The sequence below is a fragment of the Hyla sarda genome, chromosome 6 (assembly GCF_029499605.1).
Source record: "Hyla sarda isolate aHylSar1 chromosome 6, aHylSar1.hap1, whole genome shotgun sequence".
NCBI classification, from domain to species: Eukaryota; Metazoa; Chordata; class Amphibia; order Anura; family Hylidae; genus Hyla; species Hyla sarda.
The window spans coordinates 228,201,094-228,218,344 of NC_079194.1; the positions used below are offsets into that span (position 1 = coordinate 228,201,094).

The following is a 17,251-nucleotide window of genomic DNA, read 5'->3' on the forward strand; positions in this document are numbered from 1 at the left end:
TAGTTGCATGGTCGAAGTTCATGCCCTGGCAGAGAAGGCTTCAGTACTTTGAAAGAACCCTACCTACCAGGATTCATCTACCCTTCTTATAAATCAGTATAAATCTGTTTGGTGAAAGCACCACAAGTCCCAGCAAGGCAACAGGGGGTTACGCTGCACTCTCTCTCAACCACAACCAACTGTCTGTGTAATACCATCTGCACCCTGCTCAGTAAAGACAGTTATCCGTAACCTGATGTTGGTGTGTACATTTACTCCCCGTGTCTGGCCCAGGAGAAGCTGTCTCCAACCTCGGACCTTGCATAGGATAACGGTGCCCTGGGGTCACATAGTGATCAGGTATTTCTACTAACACCACCCAGTGGCACCACAGTGATATTGTGGTACAGTGTTTTGTCGTATGGCACTTAAAACAACCTCTTACAGGTAATCTCTATCTAACCAATATGTGTCTTATATTTGTGTTACATCTATCTATATGCAGTTTAGAGAATATGAGTGATCCCACAAAACACCATTTATGAATTTTAAAATAAACAACAAGTAAATATATTATCATAGATTTGTATATTTTATTATTCCTATTAAAGGGGTTCTCCGGTGCTTAGACATCTCATCCCCTATCCAAAGGATAGGGGATACGATGTCTAATCGCGGGAGTCCCGCCGCTGCGGACCCCCGTGATCTTGCACGCAGCACCTCGTTTGTAATCAGTCCCCGGAGCATGTTCGCTCCGGATCTGATTACCGGCGACCACAGGGCCGGCGGCGTGTGGCGTTACGCCTCTGCCCCCGTGTGATGTCACGCTCAGCCCATCATTGCAAGCCTATGGGAGGGGGCGTGACGTCACACGGGGGCGGAGGCGTGACGTCACACGCCTCTGGCCCTGTGGTCGCCGGTAATTAGACACGGAGCAAACACGCTCCGGGGACTGATTATAAACGGGATGCCGCGTGCAAGATCACGGGGGTCCCCAGCGGCAGGACTCCCGCGATCAGGCATCTTGTCTAAGCACCGGAGATCCCCTTTAATAACTATGACCAGACAATATGCTCTGATCAGAGGTTTACATCTTGAAATTTTGGGTTTAGGATAAAGACCAAAATGATACACAAAGGTTGAGATGATAATGTAGAAGTCTTTATCCACACTTGTGGATAACTTACTTGTGTAATCGTAATATGTGTCTGCGCACAAATAGTTAAATGTTTCCTATGTCCAAGCAAACCATTGTATATGACATTTAGCCTGCATTGGTTACTGAAGCATGGGAAAAGCAAAGGACCTGTCAAAGTATCTGTGAGCAAAAGTAGTATTACATTATAAATCAGTAAAAAAAATCATATAAATGCTGCAAAGTTTATAATAGGGAGAATGCAGCAGCTATACAGAAAATATTGGAGGAGAATTTACAAAATACAGCAAGGAAGTTGGACTTTTCAATATGACATTGATCGAAAACACAGGGCTATGTTAACACCTCAGTGGCCATTATGGAGTGGCCATCACAGACTCCTCACCTGGACATCATTGTACTTCTTTGAAGAAAACTAAAACATGTAACCAAAGAATCTATGGGACCTGGAAGCTTTTTGCCAAGAGATATGAGAAGCTTTGGAACATTGGAAAGTCAAGGGGCTCATTCACCACTATGAGTCGTCACTGATGGAAAAAGAAGGCAATACATAGAAGTAAAAGCATGCACACTTTGGAACACAATTGTTTTATTACTTTTTGTCAGTGCTGTTCTTTAAAGTATAGGGGCAAGGTCATAAGGGGCAAGGTACTTTAGTCTGCGGATGTGCCAATGGCAGTCGCAGCTCCTGGCTGCGTGGGAAATACGCCACTATGAGCGGACACACAGAGCTACTGCGGTCGTGTGGCATGGCCTAAGTGTGAGTGGCACGAGCAGCTGAACGCATGCATCTAAAGCCATGTCCACATGTTGGAGAATGGATGCACAATGTTGATAGGCAACATTGCTAGACCTTTGGCTACTACTTTTGGGCATGGCTTCAGACATTATGTGGACCCTAATAATGTACCATGAAAAACATTCAAGTGGTTGTCTAGGAAGTAGAAAAGATCCTACCTGTTCTGATCTCCAGCTCTCCACTTCAGTTCTCTGGTTGTATCGGAAGTATACTGCTCCGAGATGAGAGGAGGGGGGGGGGGGGGGCAGTCACTATCATCATGTGCCGGCATCTTACTGATACCAGTGGCATTGTTTAGCTCTTGGACATTGCATGTGGGCATAGTTTCGCCTGCACATAATCATGACTGGCCCTTTGCCCTCTCATCTCGGAAAGGTATACTTCAGAAATGACCAGGAAACAGAAGTGGAAAGCTGGGGGAGCAAAATAGGTAGGACGTTTTCTGTTCCCCAGACTACCCCTTTAAACATCATGGAGAATATTTATAAAACTGTCAAAAAAATATGTTACCCTTAGCTTAGCTTTCATATATATATTCAGTTCTTGGAAAATGAAATATGTGCCGTGATGGGTTTCTTAGGGCACCAAAGACATTTTTTATAGTAGACAGTTTCCTAAATCTCTCCCCATGTGTTTTGTCTGATCACTCATATTTTCTTACAAATTGGTACGCATCTTAAGTATTCTGCCTGTAGATATAACAAGCCTGAATTTTCATAGTTTTTCGGTGCTTTTGGAGGAAAGCTCATGCATACACATTTACCTCTGCTCCCGTATTCTGCTATTCCCTTGTTAGACGTCCTTATTTAGCACAAAATAACAGCTGTTCCCATTAATTGCTTGTTATTAACCTCCGGTCATATCACTTGACATGCTTGGTGAACTTTATTCACCGCTGCAGCACAGACCTGGAAGTGAGAGTCTGATTTATAGGCTAGATCTTTCCTTACATGTATTGATCTGGAATATCAAGCACCAGTGAGAAATAAAAGCAATTACACAACATTTCTAAAACACACAATATAAGAATCAGCAGCCACTAAATGATACTATAATATACAGTTTTCTGATCCTTTCACCTTTTTCACATTTTGCTAAGTTAAGGCCATGTGCTTATAAAAAAAAAAAAATGAAAAAAAAATTGTGTCTTGTTAAAAGGTCCAGTCTGGGGTCCAGAGCACTCTGAATCAGCTGCTCCATTCAGCTTTCCCTCAACCCTGACTAGTCTCCCTCATCCGCCAAAATCCCCACAGCTTAATGCAACCACCACAATGCTTCATTCTAGGGATGATATTGGGCAGGTTATGAGAAGTGCTTGGTTTCCTCAAAAAAAACTTCAATATTTTAACAGAGCAGAGCTTGTTTCTCACAGTCTGAGACTCCTTTAGGTGCTTTTTTGCCAACTATAGATGGGCTTTCATCAGGGGAGGTTTCTTTCTGACCACTCTGCAATAAAGTGTCCTGGTTTGTACCAAACTTCCTTTATTTAAGAATTATAGTGGCCAATCGGGTCTGATCGGGTCTCTGATGACCTGGTAGCCTGGAAAATAGGGATGATCGGAGCTGTCAGAGACAGCCCCGATCATGCTAAAGGATAGGAGCGAGGTGGCAGGGGTGACACCGCCTCCTATCCCCTGCGATTGGCCGATCAGGACTAAGATCGGCGAATCGCAAGGCAGGATGTCAGGGCAGAGCAGGGGAAGATGGCGGCAAGGTGCGGGGGGAGTTACCACCGATCATGCGAGGACAAGTGGTGCGGCTGTGTCAAATGCTGCAGTGAAGATCGCTGTAAAGTGATCTTCACTGCAGCTTCTAGGAGTTTCAAAATTACAACTCCCAGCATGCCCAGACAACCTTTGGCTGTCTGGGTATGCTGGGAGTTGTAGTTTTGCAACATCTGGAGGGCCACAGTTTGGAGACCACTGTGCAGTGGTCTCCAAACTGTGTATTTCCAGATGTTACAAAACTACAACTCCCAGCATGCTGAGACTGTACAGGCATGCTGGGAGTTGTAGTTTTGCAAAATCTGGAAGGGCACAGTTTGGAGACGACTTTACAGTGGTGTCCAAACTGTAGCACACCAGATGTCAATTCAAAGCATGCCTAGACTGTCCAGGCATGCTGGGAGTTGTAGTTCAGCAACATCTGGCCCTTCAGATGTCGCCAAACTACAGCTCCCAGCCTGCCTGGGCAGTCTGGGCATGCTTGGAGTTGAAGTTTTGCAACATCTGGAGGGCTACAGTTTGGAGACCACTACACAGTGGTCTCCAAACTGTTCCCCTCCAGTTGTTGCATAACTACAACTCCCAACATGTCCTTCGGCTGTCTGGGCATGCTGGGAGTTGTAGCATTGCAACACTGTAAACCCCCGTCCGTGTGAATGTAAAACACTACATATACACTACACACACTGTCGCCCCCCCCCCCCCCCCCCAATAAAACTAAAAAAACGTCTTGTACGTCAGTTTTTCCAAAATGGAGCCTCCAGCTGTTGCAAAATAACAACTCCCAGTATTGCCGGACAGCCATTCACTGTCCAGGCATGTTGGGAGTTTTGCAACAACTGGAGGCACCGTGTTTGGGGAAAACAGACGTACAGTATTTTTGGTGGAGGAGGCAAGTGTAACGCTTGCGTCCGGGTACACCCCTATGAAAATCCCTAATTTAAGCCTCAAATGCGTATGGCGCGCTCTCACTTCGGAGCCCTGTTGTATTTAAAAGGCAACAGTTTAGGGCCACATATTTCCGTACTCGGGAGAAATTGCGCTACAAATTTTGGGGGGCTTTTTCTCATTTTACCCCTTATTAAAAGGTAAAGTCTACACCAGCATGTTAGTGTAATTTTTTTCTATTTTTTACACTAACATGCAACACGCCCCATACTTTTCATTTTCATAAGAGGTAAAAGGAAAAAAAAGACCCACAAAATTTGTAACACACTTTCTCCCAAGTACAGAAATACCCCATTTGTGGACGTAAAATGCTCTGCGGGCACACAACAGGGCTCAGGAGTGAGCACCATGTACATTTGAGGCCTAAACTGGTGATTTGCACAGGGGTGGCTGCTGGTTACAGCGGTTCTGACATAAACGCAAAAATATAAACACCCACATGTGACCCCATTTCGGAAACTACCCCCCTCATGGAAATGAACAAGGGGGGCAGTGAGCATTTACACCCCACAGGTGTCTGACAGATCTTTGGAACAGTGGTCCCTGAAAATGAAAAATTTTATTTTTCATTTGGACAGCCCACTGTTACAAAGTGTAAATGCTCACTGCACCCCTTGTTACGTTCCCTGAGGGGTTTAGTTTCCCAAATAGTGTGCCATGTGGGGTGGTTTTCTCTGTTCTGGCACCATGGGAACTTCCTAAATGAGACATGCCCCCCCCAAAAACCATTTCTCAAAATTCTCTCCAAAAGCCCATTGTCACTCCATGGAGCACTTTACATCCACATATGAGGTATTTCCTTACTTGAGAGAAATGGGGTTTCAAATTTTGGGGGACATTTTCACCTATTACCCCTTGTGAAAATGAGAAATTTGGGGTAACAGCATTTTAGTAAAAAAAAATGTCATTTTCGCGTCCAACTTCAACGCAAAGTCGTCAAACACCTGTGGGGTGTTAAAGCTCACTATACCCATTTTATGTTTCTTGAGTGGTGTAGTTTCCCAAATAGTGTGCCATATGGGGTGCTTCCTAAATAAGACATGCCCCCCAAAAACCATTTCAGCAAAATACGCTTTCCAAAAGCCCAATGTCGCTCCTTCCCTTCTGAGCCCTCTAGTGCACCTGCAGATCACTTTACATCCACATATGATATATTTCCTTACTCGAGAGAAATGGGGTTTCAAATTTTGGTGGACATTTTCACCTATTACCCCTTGTGAAAATGAAAAATTTGGGACAACATCAGCATTTTAGTGAAATTTTCATTTTCACATCCAACTTTATTGAAAATTCGTCAAACACCTGTGGGGTGTTAAGGCTCACTGTACCAATTGTTACGTTCCTTGAGGGGTGTAGGTTCCCAATTAGTATGCCATGTGGGGTGTTTTTCGCTGTTCTGGCACCATGGGGGCTTCCTAAATGCGACATGCCCTGCAAAAACCATTTCAGCAAAATTCGCTCTTTGAAATCCCATTGTCGCTCCTTCCTTTTTGAGCCCTCTAGTGCTCCCACAAAGCACTTTACATCCACATATGAGGTATTTCCTTACTCGAGAGAAATTGGGTTACAAATTTTGGGGGCTTTTTCTCCTTTTACCCCTTGTAAAAAAAAAAAAGAATATGGGTCTACAAGAACATGTTAGTGTAAAAAATGCTGATTTAGATTTTTCTCCTCCAGTTTGCTGCTATTTTTGTGATACACCTAAAGAGTTAACAAACTTTCTGAATGTCATTTTGAATACTTTGAGGGGTGCAGTTTCTATAATGGGGTCATTTTTGGGGTATTTCTCACAGAAAGGTCCCTCAAATCCACTTAAAACTTAACTGGTCCCTGAAAAATTCTGATTTTGCAATTTTCGTGAAAATTTTGAAAATTGCCTCTATAGTTTGAAGCCCTCTAATGTCTTCAAAAAGTAAAAATATGTCAACTTGTAGATCCTGCCCTTGTAGTCCGTTGCTAGGGGCGATCCCCAGCATAAAAATGCATACAATGGAGGATGCCTGCAGCGGACTACAAGTGCCACAATAGAATCCTACACCAGATAGACGGTGTGGATGTGTAACAATTAGAACAACATAATACTGGAATTTAGGTGCACTACTGTGGTAGATGTATACAGTGACATTGGCTATCCCTCAACACTGATGTTAAAATTGAGACATTCGTAGCCAGTATTTGTAGATTAGAAGAACTATCTAGCTGGAGTATCCGCTCATACGACAAATACTTCAAAACGTGGTACCCTTGGATTCACTTCAAGGAGACAATACAGGCAAATATTGACACAGCAGGAGCTGGTAACACCTCAGTATCCCAGTGCAATCAGTAGACCCATGACATAGTCCATTGACCTACCCTCCCCCCCCCCTCTCCCCCACTTTTCTCTCATCTCCTACTCGTTCTCCTTCTATACCTTTCACTTTACCTCTCTTCTTTTTCTTTCCTACTCGCTAATTGTTTACCTTAGCAATTTAGATACAAATGACTTTCAATAGTTTGTTGATTTAATTCGATAAGTGAAAGATACACAGAACGTCTTTTTACTGCTGCCCTTTGACGCAGTCTGAGGTAACGCTAGACAGATTACTTCTAATTCATATTAAGAAATGTATACCCATATGACAGCACCTTTAGTTGCCTTAGATTGTGAACAGGAGCACATTGTATCTTCGAAGGTATTGACTTTTTCGATTCATGCTCAAGCAATGTTGATTTACAGCTTTGTCAATTTATGCTTCACAACTTTGTCTTATATTGGTTGAAAAAACTAAATAAAGATTTGAAAAAAAATAAATAAAATTGAGACATTCGCCAGTATATCCTTATATGAAGGACACACCAGAGCCCGCACACCAACGCCAAGGTTTCTCAAATGGCATTATATGTAGAAGCAACATATACCTTTACAACACTTTTATGTGTGCACGTTTATTCTGTGCATGTATATATACATTTCTCAGTATATTTTATAAATAAATCTTTTGTGTGTACTCTTATTTTATAAATCTTATCTATCTATTTATTCCCCTTCCACTGCTGTGATAGGCTGGGAGCCTTCGCGTGACCTACAGCCATGACGACGCGTCCCCAGCAAACCGGCTTCTGTTGACATAATATATAAACGCCGCCGCCGCATGATCCCTGACATTGTTGTTTATTTACTACTTGCACACGGCAAACCTCATTCTCATGCACTACTAGAGGTGCATGTGAACGGGGCTTGCTGTGACCTATAGTCACGCACATGGGGGTTTTCAAAACTGTATTTCATTTTACAATTACATTTTATTTTTTGATGTCTGGTTTAACTAATTGTATGAATGAAGTTTTTTTTTTTTTTACTATTTTTATGGATTGCTATGTCAGTTATGTAACCTGATTGTAACCCCGCCCACTATACCTGGCATCCATTTTGCTGTATATAAAGAGCCACTTTGAGATGTTTGTGTATGCCAAGCTGAGGAAGGAGGTCTGTTCCTCCGAAACGCTTCATTGGTTTTATTATCATTTAATAAACATAATGCCTTGCAGCACTTAAAGTATACTTCAGCATTTGCTTGAATTTACTGGAAACAAGAACATTGGGGGACATTTACTAATCTAGTCTATTCTGGGTATGCTTATAGACCAGCGTATGTGGTAGTCTCCTGTATATTGTGCTCCTAATTTATCAAAGGTCTCACAGCCCTTGATAAATTCTGTGCTCAGACTTCAGGGTCTACAGCTTAAACTGGATTTAGACCTGCTCCAACATGGTCTGACATTTCAGCGTATTTTGGGCAGATGCGACTTGTCGCAGAAAAGTCGCACTGGATAAATTCAGCACCAATGCATTTTCCAATGCATTTCTGTCTAAAATAGACTTGCATGCATCATGTTCTAAAAATCCTCTACAGCAAAAGTCGCAGAAAAGTCGCACATATTTAGACTGCGACTTTCTGTGCGACAAATTTAGACAGGAAAAAACAGTCTAAATCCTTTGATAAATCTCCCCCATTATCCTTTTTTCCTGCTATACTCTCCAGATCCTGGAAGGGGAGAAGCTTCCTTCTTTACCATTTCACCTTGGGCTTAGCAGTTCGTCTCCAGATGATCAACAGTTCCCCCTCTGGGATGATCTGCGCATACCTTATTTATCGGCATATAGCACGCATATTTTAGACTAAAATTTTTAGCTTAAAGTTTATCTGCGTGTTAAACGCCGATAGACTGTTTCTGGCCCCGCAGAAGCCACTTTAGTTCAATGATTTAAAGCGGGCGCTTTAAATAATTGAACTGTGGTGCCATAGTCCTGCCGCCGCCACCCGATTCCGTCCCCTATCCCCCGTTTTATAGTTACATGTCACTGTCGCTGCCCGATTCCCTCCACGTCCTCAGGTTGCATGTCTCGCCGATGCCCAATTCCCTCACCGTTCTCGGGTTGCATGTCCCGCCGATGCCCGATTCCCTCACCGTCCTCGGGTTGCATGCCCCGCCGATGCCCGATTCCCTCACTGTCCTCGGGTTGCATGTCCCGCCGATGCCCGATTCAATCCTGGTGACCGTGCTCTTTATGGTCCTGCACGGTCCTTATCTGTCACTGTGCGCCACGCTGACTGACGAGTGATGTCGCGTTGAGGACGTCACTTGTGCGCGGCGCACAGTGACAGATAAGGACGCTGCAGGACCATAAAGAGCGCGGTCACCAGGATGGAATCGGGCATCGGCGGGACATGCAACCAGAGGACGGTGAGGGAATCGGGCAGCGGCGGGACAGTGACAGCGACATGTAACTATAAAACGGGGGATAGGGGACGGAATCAGGTGGCGGCGGCAGGACTATGGCCCCAAAGAATCCGCCTCAGTTCATTGATTTAAAGTGCCCGCTTTAAATCATTGAACTAAAGTGGCTTCTGCAGGGCCAGAAACTGTTTTATTGAGGTATACCCACTCACACGCACCCTCATTTTAACAAGGATATTTGAGTAAAAAAAGACTTTTTTACCCAAATTTCCTTGGAAAAATGAGGGTGCGTGTTATAGGCCGATGCGTGGTATACCCAGATAAATACGGTATTTTTCAGGTGAGCGGCCATCTTGAAGAGCCGATTTTACCCTGTCCCTGCTGACACTGATACCTTGGGTAATACACGAGGCGCTGTCCTCTTTTTTTTTCTCTCCATTTATATTACATCTTTGTACAGCTTGTATGATGTCATAATAAAGCAGTGTACATGACTTATTATACACTCATTTCATTTGTGATAATAACATTCTAAGTTGTGTTTTGTTATGCTTAAAGGAAAATGGTCATCCTGTTCACCCACACTAAACCCAACAAGCGCTCACATGACCAGAGGTCATGAATATTCAAATTCACCCGGCGGGCCCACCTCCAGCATGCAGTTCAACAAAGACAGAAGCTAATCTTCAGAGGGACACTGCATCGGACTGAAGGTAGTTATCTTAGTCAGAGATATCACACTGGTGTGGTTCGGTGGCGGCCTTTGTTTCTGTGATGCCCCCTGCCACCATTGTACACTGCTCTACACCCCTCTGCAACCCATGTACACTCCTCTACACCACTCTGTCACACCCTACACCCCCCTGCCACCCATGTATACTCTTCTACACCCCTCTGCCACCCATGTAAACTCCTCTACAACCCTCTGTCACCCATGTACACCCCTCTGTCACCCATGTACACTCTTCTACAGACCTCTGCCACCCATGTACACTCCTCTACAAACCTGTGTCACCCATGTACATCCCTATGCCACCCATGTACACTCCTCTACACCCCTCTGTCACCCTCCACCCCCTGCCACCCATGTACAATCTTCTACACCCTCTGCCACCCATGTACACTCCTCTACACCCCTCTGTCACCCCCTACACCCCCTACCACCCATGTATACTCTTCTATGCCCCTCTGCCACCCATGTACACTCCTCTACACCCCTCTGTCACCCCCTACACCCCCTACAACCCATGTATACTCTTCTACACCCCTCTGCCACCCATGTACACTCCTCTACAACCTTCTGTCACACATGTACACCCCTCTGTCACCCATGTACACCCCTGTGTCACCCCCTATGCCCTCTGTCACCCATGTACACTCTTCTACACCCATCTGTCACCCCCTATGCCCCTCTGTCACCCATGTACACTCTTCTACACCCATCTATCACCCCTACGCCCCTCTGTCACCCATGTACACTCCTCTACACCCATCTGCCACCCACGTACACTCCTCTACACCCCTCTGCCACCCATGTACACTCTTCTACACCCGTCTGTAACCCATGTACACCCCTCTGCCACCCATGTACACTCCTCTACACCCCTCTGCCTCCCGGGTACACTCTTCTACACCCATCTGTCACCTATGTGCACCCCTCTGCCACCCATGTGCACTCTTCTACACCCATCTGTCACCCATGTACACCCCTCTGTCACCCCCTATGCCCATCTGTCACCCATGTACACTCTTCTACACCCCTCTTTCACCTATGTACACCCCTCTGCCACCCATGTACACTCCTATACACCCCTCTGCCACCCATGTACACTCTTCTACACCCATCTGTCACCCCCTATGCCCCTCTGTCACCCATTTACACTCCTCTACATCCCTCTGCCACCCATGTACACTCCTCTACACCCCTCTGCCACCCATGCACACTCTTCTACACCCATCTGTCACCTTTGTACACCCCTTTGTCACCCCTACGCCCCTCTGTCACCCATGTACACCCCTCTGCCACTCAAGTACACTCTTCTACACCCCTCTGCCACCCATGTACACTCTTCTACACCCATCTGTCACCCATATACACCCCTCTGCCACCCATGTACACTCTTCTACACCCCTCTGTCACCCATGTACAACCCTCTGTCACCCATGCACACTCCTCTACACCCCTCTGCTACCCATGTACACTCTTATACACCCATCTGTCACCCATGTACCCCCTTTTGTCACTCCCTACCCCCCTCTGTCACCCATGTACACTCTTCTACACCCATCTGTCACCCCTACGCCCCTCTGTCACTCATGTACACTCTTCCACACCCATCTGTCACCCTCTATGCCCCTCTGTCACCCATGTACACTCCTCTACACCCCTCTGCCACCCATTTACACTCCTCTACACCCCTCTGTCACCCATGTACACTCTTCTACACCCATATACACCCCTCTGTCACCCCCTACGCCCCTCTGTTACCCATGTACACTCCTCTACACCCCTCTGCCACCCATGTACACTCTTCTACACCCATCTGTCACCCATGTACACCCCTCTGCCACCCATGTACACTCCTATACACCCCTCTGCCACCCATGTTCACTTTTCTACACCCATCTGTCACCCCCTATCCCTCTCTGTCACCCATGCACACTCCTCTACACCCCTCTGCCACCCATGTACACTCTTCTACACCCCTCTATCACCCATGTACACTCTTCTACACCCCTCTGTCACCCATGAAAAAAAGTGCAGAGCCTAATAGGTTTGTTTTGTAGGTTGAATGGTGAAGAATTGTGGCTGGAAGAAATTGTCATGATGTCCGGGCCAGACGGAGAAGAAAAGGGAACAACGCTGATTAGAGAAGACGTCATTTGTGAGTTTCTGTCTAAAGCAGCACTTTAATCTACATACCCACAGATAAATAGATATTGTACATTTTGTGTATTGCGGTGCTTTTCCCTTTTTTAAATATTTTTTGCTCGTTAACCTTGGTAGGGGTGCCCCGCGAAAAAAAAAAAATTCGGAGCGGTGCCCCGAGTCGAAAAAGGTTGGGAAACACTGACCTAATGTATTGGGTTTAGTGTGGGTGAACAAGATGACTGTTTTCCTTTTAACATTATCATTGACAAATAGTAAATGACAATTGGCAAGAATGCTGCCGATATAAAGCAAAACATCTAATAAATGTGGTTTACTATGTCTCTTTTACAAATGACTTCATTATGGTTCTGTGCTGTGGCTATTTGCTGAAGGTGGGTAGATTAGATGCTGGCAGAATACTTTGTCTTCACGTTTGTTCTTAACACAATGTCTGGCTGCAGTACATTTCAGTAATGTTATGTGATAGAGAGTGTTAGCAGGTAACTAACAGCTTGTGGAGTGTTTCCTTTGCATAGTCTTCTTTTCAGAAAGTACCGAGAACACCAATATGGTAATCGGCAGTGCATGTGGGTAATGTATGTGTATAAAATGTTGCTGTTTGTTGCCTAAGGGTATGTGCAGATGTGGCAGATTTGTTGCAGATAACCTTGTCAGTAAATAGAAGTTCCATTAGGGTTGATTTTAGCTATTGTTTTGGTCATTATCTGTGTACTTAGACATCACTGTGTCTCTTCCCTGTACTGTGACATCATCACTGGCTCTCTTATCTCCATTCTGTGACATCACTTTGTTTATTATCGCTGTACTGTGACATCACTGTGTATATTATCCCTGTACTGTGACATCACAGTGTTTATTATCCCTGTACTGTGACATCACTGTGTCTCTTATCTCTGTACTGTGACATCACTGTGTTTATTATGCCTTTACTGTGACATCACTGTGGTTATCATCCCTGTACTGTGACATCACTGTGTTTATTATCCCTGTACTGTGACATTGCTGTGTATATTATCCCAGTAGTGACATCACTGTGTTGATAATCCCTGTACTGTGACATAATTGTGTTGATAATCCCTGTACTGTGACATAATTGTGTTTATTATCCCTGTACTGTGACATAATTATGTTTATTATCCCTGTACTGTAACATCACTGTGTTTTATTATCCCTGTACTGTGACATCACTGTGTTTATTATCCCTGTACTGTGACATCACTGTGTTTATTATCCCTGTACTGTGACATCACTGTGTTTATTATCCCTGTGCTGTGATATCATTGTTTTCTATCTCTGAACTGTGACATCACTGTTTATTATCCCTGTACTGTAACATCACTGTGTGTATTATCCCTGTACTGTGATGTAGGGAACAGCTCACACGGTGGGGTTGGCAATGACAGTATTCACACAGGCAGCAGGTTTCAAACATCCAAGAGGCTGTTTAAGTAATTTTAAGCACAAAGCATAGTGCAAACAAAACAACAAAACCTAAGCCTGTCCAGCTCTAACTAAACATCAGGATACCTCACTATCCTACTGTGGGCCTAATGTCTGGCCCCAAGCAAACTCACAAAAGTGTCCATAGAATAAAGTTCAGACCTGGTAGGTTTTAGCTGCAGTCCTGTTTGTGGCTGTTTTCTCATCTCACTCCAGCACATCAACAGCCACCTAACTCACCTGAGGACACCTTGAAATAGGGAAACCCATAGTGGACTAGGGGTGTGGACTGGAGCACTCCCACATCCAACCTGTCCTCCAGTCCAGGAAATCCAGCCCATGAAACCTAACAAGAGAGCCTAAAGCAGCATATATCCTTCTAGATTTCCCTTATTGTGCCTGGCTGAGAAAACCAGGCAAAATATACACCCCATCCCCCACTTTCCCATACACTTTACTACATGTGACATTACTGTGTTTATTATTCCTGTGCTGTGACATCACTGTGTTTTATTATTACTGTATTGTGAAATCATTGTGTTTATTATCCCTGTACTATGACATCACTGTTGTTACGTTATGCGCTCCGGCTGCACACGCTGGCCATGAGCGCATGGTCCCATTACCTACTGCTGCCGGCGGGGCTGGGATTCGCATTGCGGGACGTGCCCACATGCGAATCCCAGCCCGTCACTCACCGGGTGCTTCTCCTGCCCCCGCCTCTGCTTCTCTGCTCCAGCGCGCATGTTCCCATCCCCTAGGGCGCTGGGGCTTTAAGATTTGAAGGGCCAGTGCACCCATTAGTGAAGTAACACCTGTGGCTCATTGATAAATTCCTCCATCTCCCACCCTTCCCTGACGGATCTTTGTTGCCCTAGAGCCTGTAAGAAAGCATTCCTGTGATTGCCTTGCCTTGTATTATACCCTTTGCTCTGTGACCTGACCTTGCTCCTTTGCCGCCTTCCTACTAACCATTTGCTACGTTCCTGACTACGGTACTGTGCCGCCTGCCCTGACCTTCTGCAATCCTGACCACAGGCTGCCTTATTCCTGTGTCTCGAATTCCTAAGCCGCCTGTGTGGTCGAGCCGGGCCAGGGGCCTGCCGCAGCAAGTCCATTCCCGCTTTGCGGCGGGCTCTGGTGAAAACCAGCAGCACCTTAGACTCCGCTACCTGGTACGGTCCGAGTCATCTGCCACACAAGTCCAGCAGATCCACATCCACAGGTGTTCCTGTCTTCTGAAACATGAGTGTTACAACTGTGTTTATTATCTCTGTACTGTGACATCACTGTGTTTATTATCCCTGTACTGTAACATCACTGTGTTTGTTTATTATCCCTGTACTATAACATCACTGTGTTTATTATCCCTGTACTGTGCCATCACTGTGTTTATTATCCCTGTACTGTAACATCACTGTTTGTTATCTCTGTACTGTCACATCAATGTGTTTATTAACCCTGTCATTGTCACGATGCCGGCTGGCAGGTAGTGGATCCTCTGTGCCAGAGAGGGATTGGCGTGGACCGTGCTAGTGGATCGGTTCTAAGTCACTACTGGTTTTCACCAGAGCCCGCCGCAAAGCGGGATGGTCTTGCTGCGGCGGTAGTGACCAGGTCGTATCCACTAGCAACGGCTCAACCTCTCTGGCTGCTGAAGATAGGCGCGGTACAAGGGAGTAGACAGAAGCAAGGTCGGACGTAGCAGAAGGTCGGGGCAGGCAGCAAGGATCGTAGTCAGGGGCAACGGCAGGAGGTCTGGAACACAGGCTAGGAACACACAAGGAAACGCTTTCACTGGCACGATGGCAACAAGATCCGGCGAGGGAGTGAAGGGGAAGTGAGGTGATATAGGGAAGTGCACAGGTGATAACACTAATTGGAACCACTGCGCCAATCAGCGGCGCAGTGGCCCTTTAAATCGCAAAGACCCGGCGCGCTCGCGCCCTAGGGAGCGGGGCCGCGCGCGCCGGGACAGGACTGACGGAGAGCGAGTCAGGTACGGGAGCCGGGGTGCGCATCGCGAGCGGGCGCTACCCGCATCGCGAATCGTATCCCGGCTGGAGGCGGTATCGCAGCGCCCCGGGTCAGTGGAACTGACCGGAGCGCTGCAGTGAGGAGAGTGTAGCGAGCGCTCCGGGGAGGAGCGGGGACCCGGAGCGCTCGGCGTAACAGTACCCCCCCCCTTGGGTCTCCCCCTCTTCTTGGAGCCTGAGAACCTGAGGACCAGACTTTTGTCCAGGATATTGTCCTCAGGTTCCCAGGACCTCTCTTCAGGACCACAACCCTCCCAATCCACTAAAAAGAAGGTTTTCCCTCTGACCTTTTTTGATGCTAAAATCTCTTTGACGGAGAAGATGTCCGAGGAGCCGGAGACAGGAGTGGGAGGAACAGATTTGGGAGAGAAACGGTTAATGATAAGTGGTTTAAGAAGAGAAACGTGAAAGGCATTAGGAATACGAAGAGAAGGAGGAAGAAGAAGTTTGTAAGAGACAGGATTAATCTGGCGCAAAATTTTGAAAGGACCAAGATAGCGTGGTCCCAACTTATAGCTAGGGACACGGAAGCGGACATATTTAGCGGAGAGCCATACCTTGTCTCCAGGGGAAAAAATGGGAGGAGCTCTTCTTTTCTTATCCGCGAATTTCTTCATGCGTGAAGAAGCCTGTAAGAGAGAATTTTGGGTCTCTCTCCATATGATGGAAAGATCACGAGAAATTTCATCCACAGCGGGCAGACCAGAGGGCAAGGGGGTAGGGAGGGGAGGAAGAGGGTGACGGCCGTACACCACGAAAAATGGGGATTTGGAGGAAGATTCAGAGACTCTGAAATTATACGAGAATTCGGCCCAAGGTAGAAGATCTGCCCAGTCATCCTGGCGGGAGGAAACAAAATGTCGTAAATAATCACCCAAGACCTGGTTAATTCTTTCTACTTGTCCATTGGATTGAGGATGATATGCAGAAGAAAAATTTAATTTAATCTTGAGTTGTTTACAGAGAGCCCTCCAGAATTTAGACACGAATTGGACGCCTCTATCCGAGACGATCTGCGTAGGCAACCCGTGAAGACGAAAAATGTGTACAAAAAATTGTTTAGCCAACTGAGGCGCTGAAGGAAGACCAGGAAGAGGGATGAAATGTGCCATTTTGGAGAATCGATCAACGACCACCCAAATAACAGTGTTGCCATGGGATGGGGGTAAGTCAGTAATAAAATCCATACCAATCAGAGACCAAGGCTGTTCGGGGACAGGCAGAGGATGAAGAAAACCAGCGGGCTTCTGGCGAGGAGTCTTATCCCGGGCACAGATAGTGCAGGCTCGCACAAAGTCCACCACATCAGTCTCTAGAGTCGGCCACCAATAGAAGCGAGAGATGAGTTGCACAGATTTCTTGATGCCCGCATGACCTGCGAGATGGGAGGAGTGACCCCATTTGAGGATTCCGAGGCGTTGGCGTGGAGAAACAAAGGTCTTTCCTGGAGGAGTTTGCCTGATGGAGGCTGGAGAAGTGGAAATCAGGCAGTCAGGAGGAATGATGTGTTGAGGAGAGAGTTCAACTTCAGAAGCATCTGAGGAACGAGAGAGA

At 46.1% G+C, this 17,251-nt stretch overlaps 1 protein-coding gene across 3 annotated transcripts in view; it reads left to right on the forward strand.

Moving 5' to 3' along the window:
* The first annotated feature begins 290 nt into the window (after positions 1-290).
* The window catches only part of LOC130276792 (uncharacterized), a 32,951-nt gene continuing 15,990 nt past the window's right edge, over positions 291-17,251 (forward strand). Inside the window, exon 1 of one of the 3 annotated variants that reach the window (XM_056526671.1) lies at positions 291-426. The gene's annotated coding sequence lies outside the window, so the exon portion shown is untranslated. Of the gene's footprint in view, positions 427-12,176; positions 12,214-12,776; positions 12,788-17,251 lie in introns of those variants that run through there. The other 2 variants (XM_056526672.1, XM_056526673.1) reach the window with 2 other exon arrangements.